A 13460-nucleotide genomic window follows, 5' to 3' on the forward strand; every position below is an offset into this window, starting at 1 on the left:
CACCAGTCATCCGGCAAGGAGCGAAGTTCGCTCCGTGCACCAGATGTCTGGGGTGCAGCAGCCAAGATCGCATTGGGTTCCCCACCGGTGGGACGCCCGCGATCAGACATCTATAACCCCCTATCCTTTTTATAGGGGATAAGATGTCTAGGGGCGGAGTACCGCTTTAACTTTATATTATCTAACAATTAGACAGTTTTAGTAAATCTGGACCATTCTACAGGGGCACTGCACAGTAAACAAGCATTAATTATACACTATGACTTCCTCCAAAACAGCATCAGAATGCAAGGGAATTTTTTTGCAATACATTGGTATAATACTGACCCTCAGTATGAAAAGGAGTTTTCCCAAAATGTTTAGCTAGCTCAGCTACATGTGTATGTACACATGCCTATATTGTATTGAATGTAAGCTATGACTGCTCAGAGATAGCAGTTCTTTTTTTCCCCATCACTATCTTTTTTTAGCATATTCCAGTGTACCCTCAGGCATCTTTTACAAAAAATAGCCACCTTGAACGCCTTCTCTTAGGTATATCTGTGTGCTATGTTTGAGTAGGTTGCCAAACTACACCTAGTTTCCAAGTGTTCTGGAATGTGGGTGTGCCCCATGTGAGAAGTACTGGGAGAGACTTGCACCTGTCACACCAGTAGCTGGGGACCTGGAGAAGGCGCACACACTGGGAGCCGTCCTTGGGCCCTTCATAGAAGGAATGTTTGATTATCGCTCCGGGATTGTGGATTAACCAGCTTGGATTTGCCTGACTGCTCCTGCTTTGAGGTGAGCAGTCACCTTCGGTTCTATCTGTAGCGATCATATTACCTTCAGTAGAGTTATACTCCTGTTGTGTCAATAACAAGTGCCATGCAACTTACAGCTTCTCTGTCAGAGTTATATTGACTTCCCACTGCTTGATAGATTTGTTGGGATGAGATTGGGATTCATAGGGGGGGATGTTTTTCCCTTGCTCTTATTTTATTTATTTTCTTACTCTATTTTTTTTTTACTATGTTTTTATTTAACAATTTCATTCCCCTTCTGTAGTTTGAATGAATACATGCATTAACTGTATACTGTAGAAAAATAGAATATCCTGGGACTCGAAGCTCCATTTCGGACCAGCCAAGGCACCAGGACTGCAGACGTGCGTGGGCGCTGAGAGGCGACTGCCGGCGGTTTCGCGCAAGGTGCGCTTCTTCCGGCCTCAAGGCCGGAAGAAGCGCACCTTGCGTGAAACCGCCGGAAGTCGCCTCTAAGCGCCCGCGCACGTCTGCAGTCCTGGTTCGAAAAGGAACTTCGAGACCCATATTGAGCGGTGAGTGCAGGATATTCTATTTTATTTTATACTACAGTATACAGTTTATGCTAAGGTCACCTCCGGAGACTCGTTGTTTGCGTTGTGTACCTGCCGCGCTATTCCCACCTGTGTATGGGTATAGAGTGCATATCTAGTGGTGCCATCCTGTATCTTCCTACAGACACGTATGAATGCATGTATTATGTTTCACGTCTGTGCATTTGAGTATGTTGTACGTGGCATATGGTTCTGTTTACCCCATGTTTGTCATATATGTTTGCTGACATTATCTATAGCTTATAATGGGATTGATGTATACAAATAGAGTGTCCATTTGGCATACATTCAGGTTTATTTTTCTTTGGTCACTGTATTAAAAAACATAGTTAAATATCTGATACTTCCACCTCTTTAGAAGCTCTTTTGCTAGTTGTAGGTAGTGCAAATTGTTAACGCAAGTTTGTGTTACAAAAATAGAGGAAAATATGGCAAGTTAGATCTTGGAATGCTGTATGACAACGCAGAGTGCTGAAGACTTTTACCATAAGAAATATGTAACAATGGGGCTTAAATTGATCATTTTTTATGTAGACATTCTGAATATCTATGCAACACTGAGTCTATTTATACACTCTCACACACAGGTCCATCCAACTTTATGTATTAAAGGGGTACTCCGGTGAAAATCTTTTTTCTTTTAAATCAACTGGTGGCAGAAAGTTAAACATATTTGTAAATTACTTCTATTAAAAAAACTTAATCCTTCCTGTACTTATTAACTGCTGAATACTACAGAGGAAATTCATTTCTTTTTGGAATACTGAAACACAGTTTTCTCTGCTGACGTTATTATAATAATAATAACGCTTTATTTATTGTTGTCCTTAGTGGGTTTTGAACCCAAGTCCCCAGCACTGCAAGGCAGCAGTGCTAACCACTGAGCCACCATGCTGCCCTTAGCATACATCTGCTATGCATGGTTGCTAAAATGGACAGAGATGTCAGCAGAGAGCACTGTGTTCGTAATGTTATCAGTGCTCCAAAAAGAAAGGAATTTCCTCTGTAGCATTCAGCAGCTAATAAGTACTGGAAGGATTAAGATTTTTTAATAGAAGTAATTTACAAATATGTTTAACTTTCTGCCACCAGTTGATTTAAAAGAAAAAAGGTTTTCACCGGAGTACCCCTTTAATGTATATTGGTCAGCGCATGTAAACAATCATCTCCATCATCCCCTAGACTTATATGTGTATGTGTATTTAGTGCACAACATTTATTTTGGGTATTTTACTGCATATTTATAGATCTTTTTGCTTACTAATATTCACTAAGGAATATTTACAGCATCTTACAGTCACACGGACAAGGATAACGGCAAATGGGACTGAGATAACTCATATCTAGGTTTCTTAGATGCTTGGATTTTTAATGCAGATGAAGACTCAACTCTTATTGTGTTTTCTATTTTTAGCCTTTTACTTGGTCATGTTTATCAGTACGTAGTGTTTTTTTTATTGACTGTAGTTATGATTGTAAGAGAAATATCAGTCTTGACTCAGTCTTGTACTATGGTCCTGATGCATACACCTAGATCTAAGTTGTTATTTTGACGTCACACAGCTGTAAATGTCTGTATTATGAAGCAATTTTTCAGCTTAGTCATAGATAAATCGCATTGGTTCTATATATAGATACTAAGAGGGTATTGGCTAATAGTATTAGTATCGTCATTACTCAAGTACTGTACATGTAGTGCTTAGAATTGCAGATTGGGGCTTCATTATTCTCGTAATATCCACAAGAATGTCACTTCCGAGTTTTATGACATTCATAAAGCTTCTGTATATTGCAGGTGTTACCACATCTTGTGATGTTATTGTGCATAGAACTCATACCATATACAACCTAGGGCACTCCTTCTGTGATTGTAATACACCCTAAAGCTACCGTAGACACAAGGCAGGGCTCAATGACTTGTAAGCTGTGTTCCAATGATGTCTATGAAATTCCTTGAATCTGGTCAAGTTGGCTTGTGGCGTTATCTAACTCTTATTTTAACCCAACCCCCACCCTACAATAGAATACATTATTACGATCCTATCATGTGGCGCCATTGATTGGAAGGACAATCTCAGAACAACTATACTTATGCTTGGTGAAATTTAGTTCCCCTTATTTTGGCAACAAAAATTTGGGGGTCTATCTATGCTCATTTATATTCATGAAGTACATTAAAGGGGTAGTCCAGTGGTGAAAAACTTATCCCCTATCCTAAGGATAGGGGATAAGTTTGAGATCGCGGGGGGTCCGACCGCTGGGGCCCCCTGCGATCTCTCTGTACGGGGCCCTGGCTCTCCGCCGAGATAGCGGGTGTCGACCCCCGCACGAGGCGGCGGCCGACACGCCCCCTCAATACATCTCTATGGCAGAGCCGGAGATTGCCGAAGGCAGCGCTTCGGCTCTGCCATAGAGTTGTATTGAGGGGGCGTGTCGGCCGCCGCCTCGTGCGGAGGTCGACACGCCCCCTTCCCGCCGGCTGTCGGGGCTCCGTACAGGAGATCTCGGGGGGCCCCAGCGGTCGGACCCCCCGCGATCTGCAACTTATCCCCTATCCTTAGGATAGGGGATAAGTTGCTCACCACTGAATCACCACTGGACTACTCCTTTAACCTGTCAATGTCCACATAACATATATGTACAGCATATAGGCATTGATGAAGAGTAGAGCAGGCTGCTGTCAACCTACTTGACAGCTGCTATCTGCAGCTGACACCCACTATCTACAACAGGCATTGTAAATCACTCTAAAGCTGGTCACTTAACCCACTAGATGCTTAGAGACCATAACATCTAGCAGGTTACACGCTGAGTGTGCAATTTGCATAACTCCTTTTGACTTGAATACGAGTTGAGTAAATACCGTGGCTCATGGGGCTACCCTGTTTGCATAATTTCCATTAAAATCAATGGCTTAACTTTTCAAACTCCAAACACATTATTAATGTCAGATGGATTAAGTCTTCTTTTTGGGTAATTATTGTAAAGACTGCACCTGGCCAGGCATTATATGCTGCATTGTGGACAGGCGGTGAGCCAATCGGCTTTGGTCTTAGTGACCATGTCCTCCTAAGTTGGTCGTTATGAAGCTGCAGTTTGCTTTAAGTAACTGCCTGAGAAAAAGGATTTTTACATTGCCCCATGGCTCTGCTTTGCTATATCCTTTGTATCTTTATATTGTCTTGGCTTGTTTTCTGACTACTCTTCTGCCTCCTGTATTTGTACTGCAATGCTCTCAACATATTGACTTCGATTTTACTTTGTAGGTGCACTCCCTGTCTGTTTTTTGCTGTGTTGTTGTTAGGTAACCCTTTTGTGCCCTAATCTTTTTCCTGACTTTTGTAGTGTGTTTTTTATTACTTCGACTTCGCTATGCCCTGCACTCAAGTAGCGTATGGCCTGTTACTGTAGGGAGTTGGGCTCCCAAAAAGCACGGACAGGGGACGTTTCCAGTTCAGGGTTGCACACATCACTGCTCCAGGTGACAATTATGAGGTATAATTTTTCATCACTGTCCTTTAGTCAACCTTTCCATGGCTGACATAGTGGATCACAGACAGTAGAAGATTGAATTTAACTGCACAGCGTATGTACAGAACATAGGTTTCAGACAAATCGTCCCTTAAAAGTCATTATTGGGAGTTACATGATAGCTTTTCTATCTACATGGTACAGAAATAACAAAAGTACATATCCAGATTTAGTATATACTTGTCTTTAGACTTTGGTCAGTCTTCAAGCTCATAGGGGGAGATTTATCAAAACCTGTGCAGAAGAAAAGTTTCTGAGTTGCCCATAGCAACCAATCAGATCACTTCTTTTATTATCTTACTTGAAGAAAATAACGACACGGCACTAGAAACTCTGCTCCAACTTGCTGCTTTAACCCCTTAAGGACTCAGCCCATTTTGGCCTTAAGGACTCAGACAATTTAATTTTTACGTTTTCATTTTTTCCTCCTCGCCTTCTAAAAATCATAACTCTTTTATATTTTCATCCACAGACTAGTATGAGGGCTTGTTTTTTGCGCGACCAGTTGTCCTTTGTAATGACATCACTCATTATATCATAAAATGTATGGCGCAACCAAAAAACACTATTTTTGTGGGGAAATTAAAACGAAAAACGCAATTTTGCTAATTTTGGAAGGTTTTGTTTTCACGCCGTACAATTTCTGGTAAAAATGACATGTGTTCTTTATTCTGAGGGTCAATACGATTAAAATGATACCCATTATTATATACTTTTATATTATTGTTGCGCTTAAAAAAAATCACAAACTTTTTAACCAAATTAGTACGTTTATAATCCCTTTATTTTGATGACCTATAACTTTTTTATTTTTCCGTATAAGCGGCAGTATGGGGGCTCATTTTTTGCGCCATGATCTGTACTTTTTTTTGATACCACATTTGTATATAAAAAACTTTTAATACATTTTTTATAATTTTTTTTTTAATAAAATGTATTAAAAAAGTAGGAATTTTGGACTTTTTAAATTTTTTTTCGTTCACGCCGTTCACCGTACGGGATCATTAACATTTTATTTTAATAGTTCGGACATTTACGCACGCGGCGATACCAAATATGTCTATAAAAAATGTTTTTTACGCTTTTTGGGGGTAAAATAGGAAAAAACGGACGTTTTACTTTTTTATTGGGGGAGGGGATTTTTCACTTTTTTTTTACTTTTACTTTTACATTTTTTTACATTTTTTTTTACACTTGAATAGTCCCCATAGGGGACTATTCATAGCAATACCATGATTGCTAATACTGATCTGTTCTATGTATAGGACATAGAACAGATCAGTATTATCGGTCATCTCCTGCTCTGGTCTGCTCGATCACAGACCAGAGCAGGAGACGCCGGGAGCCGCACGGAGGAAGGTGAGGGGACCTCCGTGCGGCGTTATGAATGATCGGATCCCCGCAGCAGCGCTGCGGGCGATCCGATCGTTCATTTTAATCGCGAACTCCCGCAGATGCCGGGATCTGTATTGATCCCGGCACCTGAGGGGTTAATGGCGGACGCCCGCGAGATCGCGGGCGTCGGCCATTGCCGGCGGGTCCCTGGCTGCGATCAGCAGCCGGGATCAGCCGCGCATGACACGGGCATCGCTCCGATGCCCGCGGTTATGCTTAGGACGTAAATGTACGTCCTGGTGCGTTAAGTACCACCTCACCAGGACGTACATTTACGTCCTGCGTCCTTAAGGGGTTAAAGGTGTATTCCAGGAAAAAACTTTTTTTTTATATATATCAACTGGCTCCAGAAAGCTAAACAGATTTGTAAATTACTTCTATTAAAAAATCTTAATCATTTCAGTACTTATGAGCTTCTGAAGTTAAGGTTGTTCTTTTCTGTCTAAGTGCTCTCTGATGACACCTGTCTCGGGAAACACCCAGTTTAGAAGAGGTATGCTATGGGGATTTGCTTCTAAACTGGGCGGTTCCCGAGACAGGTGTCATCAGAGAGGACTTAGACAGAAAAGAACAACCTTAACTTCAGAAGCTCATAAGTACTGAAAGGATTAAGATTTTTTTATAGAAGTAATTTACAAATCTGCTTTGGTTTTTTTTCCTGGATAACCCCCTTTAACTAGTTAGGTAGTATTTTAATACAACATATAATGATTGCTGTGTGCATGCAGACTTATTTCACAGAATGTTCTTTACCTGTGTGTTCAGATAACGTCTTCTGACACACCAACCCTTTCATAAATATGAGACTATTTCATTAAAGTAAAAATCTATGTATCTCTTAAGATTGCATTATTGGTGTCCTTTTATGAATTAGTGTTTAAAGGGGTACTGCATAGAAAAACTTTTTTTTTTTTTTTTTTTTTTTAAATCAACTGGTACCAGAAAGTTAAACGGATTTGTAAATTACTTCTATTAAAAAGTCTTAATCCTTCCAGTACTTATTAGCTGCTGAATGCTACAGAGGAAAGTATTTTCTTTTTGGAACACAGTGCTCTCTGCTTACATCACGACCACAGTGCTCTCTGCTGACATCTCTGTCCATTTTAGGAAGTGTTCAGAGCAACATATGTTTGCTATGGGGATATTCTCCTACTCTGGACAGTTCTAAAAATGGACAGAGATGTCAGCAGAGAGCACTGTGCTCATGATTCAGCAGAGAGCTCTGTGTTCCAAAAAGAAAAGAAAAAAATTATTTCCTCTAGTATTCAGCAGCTAATAAGTACTGGAAGGATTAAGATTTTTAAGATTAAGAAGTAATTTACAAATCTGTTTAACTTTCTGGCACCCAGTTGATTTAAAAAAAGAAAAGAAAAAAAGGTTTCCACCGGAGTACCCCTTTAAATTGGAGTTTGGTTTATTATTGTTTATGGGAATTTACTGGTTAGATGGGATACCTGTCCTTTATAGTGATTACCCCCAGAGGAGTAAATAAGTAAGTTCTTAAATATTAAGGATGTTAGTACCAGGCTAGCGTTCCCTGGGCCAACTGGAGGAAATAATTTTCACAGCTCACATACCTATTTTAGGACATTTACATATCCACTGTTATTTGCATTGTAGTGTATGTTGTTGCACATTGGGGAATATATAAATAAGTAGGGTTTAACAGGTTATTTGTAATTAATCCCATAAACAGACCCTGATGGTAAGTGGTTAGCTCTAAAATCAACATTAAATTGGGTTCATTTCTTCTTAAACTTCAGGAAGTTCTTCTTTCAGAGACTGGTCAGGGTCTTCAGATGGACATATAAGACCAGGTAGCCATACCGAACTTCATTAACTTTTTAGGTATTAGATGCTTGAGGGCCATCAGGGGTGTAACTGTAGAGGAGCAGAAGGTGCAGCATCCCCCTGGCCCAGGAGCCAGAAAGAGACCATAATGTGTCTCACAGTTAAGAACCCTGTTATAGATTTTACCCTGTTATAGATTTAGCATTTTAGCTACAATCATATTGTACTATTGCTGCTTGGTCTGAGACTGGCCAGTACAGTAATATACACCAGTGGCAGTACAGATTAACATGTACAGCAGACAGATTTCTTCTCCAATAACTGCAGACTGGTAATTCAGTTTTCCATATGTAATGAAAAATACCAGCGGTCAAAGGAAAAGCCTGACGTCAATAGTCCAACTGCTAGAATAATTGCTAGTCCTTTACTTTTCCTGATTTTCTGCAGAATATTTGAAATTCTTGAATTAAAATTTATCAAAGGGGATTTATGACATAGCAAAATATAAAAATAGGCCAGGATAATGGGGATGATTTTGCCACCCAGGACCAAATGGCCACCATGATTTTTTTCCCCACTCAATTCCATGTCATGACCCTTAATTTAATTGTCCTCTCCCCAACCATCTAAGAGAGGAGAGAATCTTTCTCTGGCATTTATCATCCAGTCACTGTTGATGAGGGTTCTGAACATTGCTGAGTTCAGTGCTACAGTATGGAAGACCACTAGTGATAGGCACCCTTTCAAAATACCAGCCTTGGCCAACATTTTCATGGTCTGGGTAGTAAGGGTGTTACCTACATTGTCATTGTAGTGAAGTCTTAAAAAGCTATTAAAGCCATTCACATTAGATTTGCTTTGTTTTCAGTAACAGCATCACTATTGTCCACGGACTGGGACTAGTATTATAGGACAGGTCCATGTGCAATACCGGAGGAAAGCCCTATACAGTAGTGGCTCAGAGTGTTTCTTTAGGGTACATTCACACATACAGGCCCCCCTTTACTAAGCTAAAACCCACTGGTTTTTGTCAAGTTTTTCCAAGTTATTTTGGCACATAGTGTCTAAGACATGTCTCAGATAGTGTGTGACAGCGTACACCAGGAAAATCCAACTAACTGGACATTGCATTGTGAAAAGACGGAAAAGGGGTGTGGTCTGTCATGGTCAGACCAAAAAGGGGTGTGGTCTGTCATGGCCAGACCAAAAAGGGGTGTGGTTTCACAACCAGACCTATATACTATTGAATTCACAGAAAATCTTGTGAATATTACACCTAAAAAAAAAAAAAAACTGGTCAGAAAATGTTCATGAATTGTAAATATGTAAATTCCCATAGTAAATAGAGTGGAATCCTACAACCAAAATTTCACCATAGTAAAAACCCAACAGTCTTAGTAAATGAGGGCCACAGTGTTTGGGAAGATTTGATGTTGTAGTTTTGATGCTACAGATTAAAGGGGTATTCCGGGCAAAAATATTTTATCCCCTATCCAAAGGATAGGGGATAAGATGTCTGATCACGGGGGGCCCCGCTGCTGAGACACCCCCCCACCCCCACCCCCGCGATCTCCCTGCAGCCCTCACATTCTAGTGCGGGTGCTGAATCTCCAGTTCGGAAATCTCTGGGTTTCCGGGACTGGGGGCATGATGTCACACCACGCCCCCTCTATTCATGTCTATGGGAAGGGGCGTGATGGCTGTCATGCCCCCTCCCATAGACATGAATGGAAGGGGCGTGGCGTGACGTCCCCCAGTCCCGGAAACCCGGAGGTTTCCGAAACTGGAGATTCAGCACCCACATAGAATGCGGGTGCTGCAGGGAGATCGTGGGGGGTCTCAGCAGCGGGCCCCCCGCGATCAGACATCTTATCCCCTATCCTTTTGATAGGGGATTAAATGTTTTTGCCTGGAAAACCCCTTTAATTGTTGTGTTCAATCATTTTCACAGCTTCAAATCTTCAGCAAACACTGTACATGTGTACAAGAATACAACTCAATACATTTCTTATTTTTAATCCTTCCTACTCTAGAAGGAGTTTAGGTGTCACAAAACTATGTGCACATACAGTACCAATAGATAACTGTGTTGCAATATGTAAACAAGGAGTGGAGTGTGGCACCTATGTGACAGCTTTTGCAAATATTTTAAATGGAACTGACAACCTCCACCTAGTTACAATGTAGTAACCATATTGTAGCAGTGATTACATGGAGCACATTTTATTTAATATGTGGTATTTTTTATACAGAACAGCTGTTAATAATAACACTGATACAGTTACTGAATTAGTTCCTGTTACCTGATATATTCCTTCCTTCCTTCCTTATTATTATTATTATTATCTATATTGCCTATTGGGAAAGCAAAAGGCACAGCACATTGATGGGTGTACTACTTTACAATTCAGAAATCTCTTTATGAAGGGTTATTTTGGGCAGTGACACAATGTGCAGATAGACAATAGATGGGAACTACTGAAACTACATTTAATTATGTTGATGAGAGTCAAGGGGCGTTCTCTGTAAAGTGGCTCAGGGCTGTGTTACCTGTACCTGAACCTCTCAAGTTATTAATAGTCTTAATATATGAATAGAAGCGACTCATAAATATTTAGCAATAAACTATTACAGGGGTTGTCTGATACAGAAAAGCTATTTTCAGATATGAAATCTATGTACTACATGGAATGCCCATTGGTTTCAGTAGGTTATTGCAGTATAATGTAGACAGCTAATATGGCCTGGTTTTGTATGCAGTAGCACAGTTTAAAGGGGTACTCCAGTGAAAAACTTTTTTTTTTTTAAATCAACTGGTGCCAGAAAGTTAAACAGATTTGTAAATTACTTCTATTAAAAAATCTTAATCCTTCCTGTACTTATTAGCTGCTGAATACTACAGTGGAAATTCTTTTCCGTTTGAAACACAGAGCTGTCTGCTGACATGACGAGCACAGTGCTCTCTGCTGACATCTCTGTCCATTTTAGGAACTGTCCAAGGTAAAAGGAAATCCCCATAGAAAACATATGCTGTTCTGGACAGTTCCTAAAAGGGACAGAGATGTCAGCAGAGAGCACTGTGCTCATCATGTCAGCAGACAGCTCTGTGTTTCAAAAAGAAAAGAATTTCCGCTGTAGTATTCAGCAGCTAATAAGTACAGGAAGGATTAAGATTTTTTAAAAGAAGTAATTTACAAGCCTGTTTAACTTTCTGGCACCAGTTGATTTAAAAAAAAATAAAAAAAAAAGTTTTTCACCGGAGTACCCCTTTAATGAAGCTCGTCATGGCGGTTTTCTCAATTTTTATCCATGTACATTAACCCAGCATCCAGTGCCATATACCTGATAATGAGTGCACATTAGGGAAGGAACCTTTTTCTAGTATCACATCAAGTAAAAGTATATAGATATCTATGTCAGATTCCTGTGGTTATGGAACGTAGCTCATCCTTGTCAAGGTTAAGAGGTAATTACTCGACTCTCAACTATATGTTTGAAGCTGTTGGTGAAATCTATGAAACACTTACTAGGAGCTTATAAAGATGTTTACAGTGCACTTTACATAGAATTTAGGTAGTTAACAGCTTAAATTCATGGTATGCATGCTCGTGGCTTGTAGTGTCTGTGAACATGATTAAGAAGCATAGGATCTGAGGGACGAAGGAAAACTTTCCAACACTCTTCCTAACACCACAGGTCACCTGAACATACAGAGTAGGGTCCTGTCAAATTTTGTTTTGCACTTAGAAGGAATGCTGGCATCTAATTTAGATACCCAATAGGCACTATGTTCTCATGATTAGTGATGAGCGGCATAGGCCATATTCAAATTCGCGATATTTTGCGAATATGAGGACAATTATTCGTCATATATTCGCGAAATTCGCATATTCGTTATATTCGTTTTTTTCGCATATGCGAAAATATTTGCACATATGCAAAAATATATGTGCATATTTGCGAATACTGAGCCCTCCCTTCTTTAATGGTATAGGGAACTAATGGGCTAGTGCAGTGGTCTCCAACCTGCGGACCTCCAGATGTTGCAAAACTACAACTCCCAGCATGCCCGGACAGCCGTTGGCTGTCCGGGCATGCTGGAGTTGTAGTTTTGCAACATTTGGAGGTCCGCAGGTTGGAGACCACTGCACTAGCCCATTAGTTCTCTATACCATTAAAGAAGGGAGGGCTCAATATTCGCAAATATGCACATATGCGAAGAGCAGAGAAGGATGCAGTGATCACTGTGATGTGTAAAACATGAAAAGCAGAAGACTTGAAAAAGGCTGCACTCACCCAAACGATTTGCCAAACGATGCTTTATTGCAAGTGTCCATACAGCAGACGGCAAGTCAATAGCTGGAGGTGCGGGGGGCGAGAGCCAAAGCTCTCAGGTGCGGGGGGCGTACCACTAGACATCACTGTGATGTGTACTGTGAACAAAGAAAAAAACGAATATTCGTAATTGCGAATATATAGTGCTATATTCGCAATATTCGCGAATATGCGATATTCGCAATCCAAATTCAAATTTCGAATAGTGTGAGCAACACTACTCATGATAAGGGCATCATTCAAGGTGGAGGCAAAATTTATTAGGCGACAATTTAAAGGCAACTGATCACCAGGACAATGCAATCTCCTTTGAAGGTATTACATTTTAGAGCAAAGACAGCTGAGCAGAATGATTTGTGGTAAAAGATTAAATACAACTAATAATTTATTTACATTACCCAATGCTAATTAAAGGGGTTATCCAGGAAAAAAACTTTTTTTTTTTATATATATATCAACTGGCTCCAGAAAGCTAAACAGATTTGTAAATGACTTCCATTAAAAAATCTTAATCCTTTCAGTACTTATGAGCTTCTGAAGTTAAGGTTATTCTTTTCTGTCTAAGAGATCTCTGATGACACCTGTCTCGGGAAACACCCAGTTTAGAAGCAAATCCCCATAGCAAACCTCTTCTAACCTGGGCGGTTCCCGAGACACGTGTCATCAGAGAGAACTTAAACAGAAAACAACAACCTTAACTTCAGAAGCTCATAAGTACTGAAAGGATTAAGATTTTTTAATAGAAGTTATTTACAAATCTGTTTAACTTTCTGGAGCCAGTTGATATATAAAAAAAAGTTTTTTCCTGGATAACCCCTTTGAGCTCTTAGGAGTCCAGTAGGTGGTCTTATGATTGATTGACACACTAATACAGTAAATAATATCAATGACTTATAAGGACCACCCACTGTACTCCTAAGCCCAGGATTGTAAGAGTTTTAAACATATATATTTCTAGTTATTCTGAATACTAAATATGTATGTCAATCTGCTCAGCACATCCTGCTCTATATCCTACTGTTTAAAGATCAAAAAGCATTAAAGGGGTACT

At 40.1% G+C, this 13460-nt stretch overlaps 1 protein-coding gene across 2 annotated transcripts in view; it reads left to right on the top strand.

Annotated features, from left to right (window-relative positions):
• The window catches only part of EPS8L1 (EPS8 like 1), a 151873-nt gene that overhangs the window by 47829 nt on the left and 90584 nt on the right, over window positions 1-13460 (top strand). The window contains exon 1 of one of the 2 annotated variants that reach the window (XM_056541868.1): window positions 664-783. The exons of the other annotated variant lie outside the window; for it this stretch is intronic. The gene's annotated coding sequence lies outside the window, so the exon portion shown is untranslated. Of the gene's footprint in view, window positions 1-663; window positions 784-13460 lie in introns of those variants that run through there. 2 annotated transcript variants of the gene reach the window in all.

The sequence above is a fragment of the Hyla sarda genome, chromosome 10 (genome assembly GCF_029499605.1).
Source record: "Hyla sarda isolate aHylSar1 chromosome 10, aHylSar1.hap1, whole genome shotgun sequence".
Classification (NCBI taxonomy): Eukaryota; Metazoa; Chordata; class Amphibia; order Anura; family Hylidae; genus Hyla; species Hyla sarda.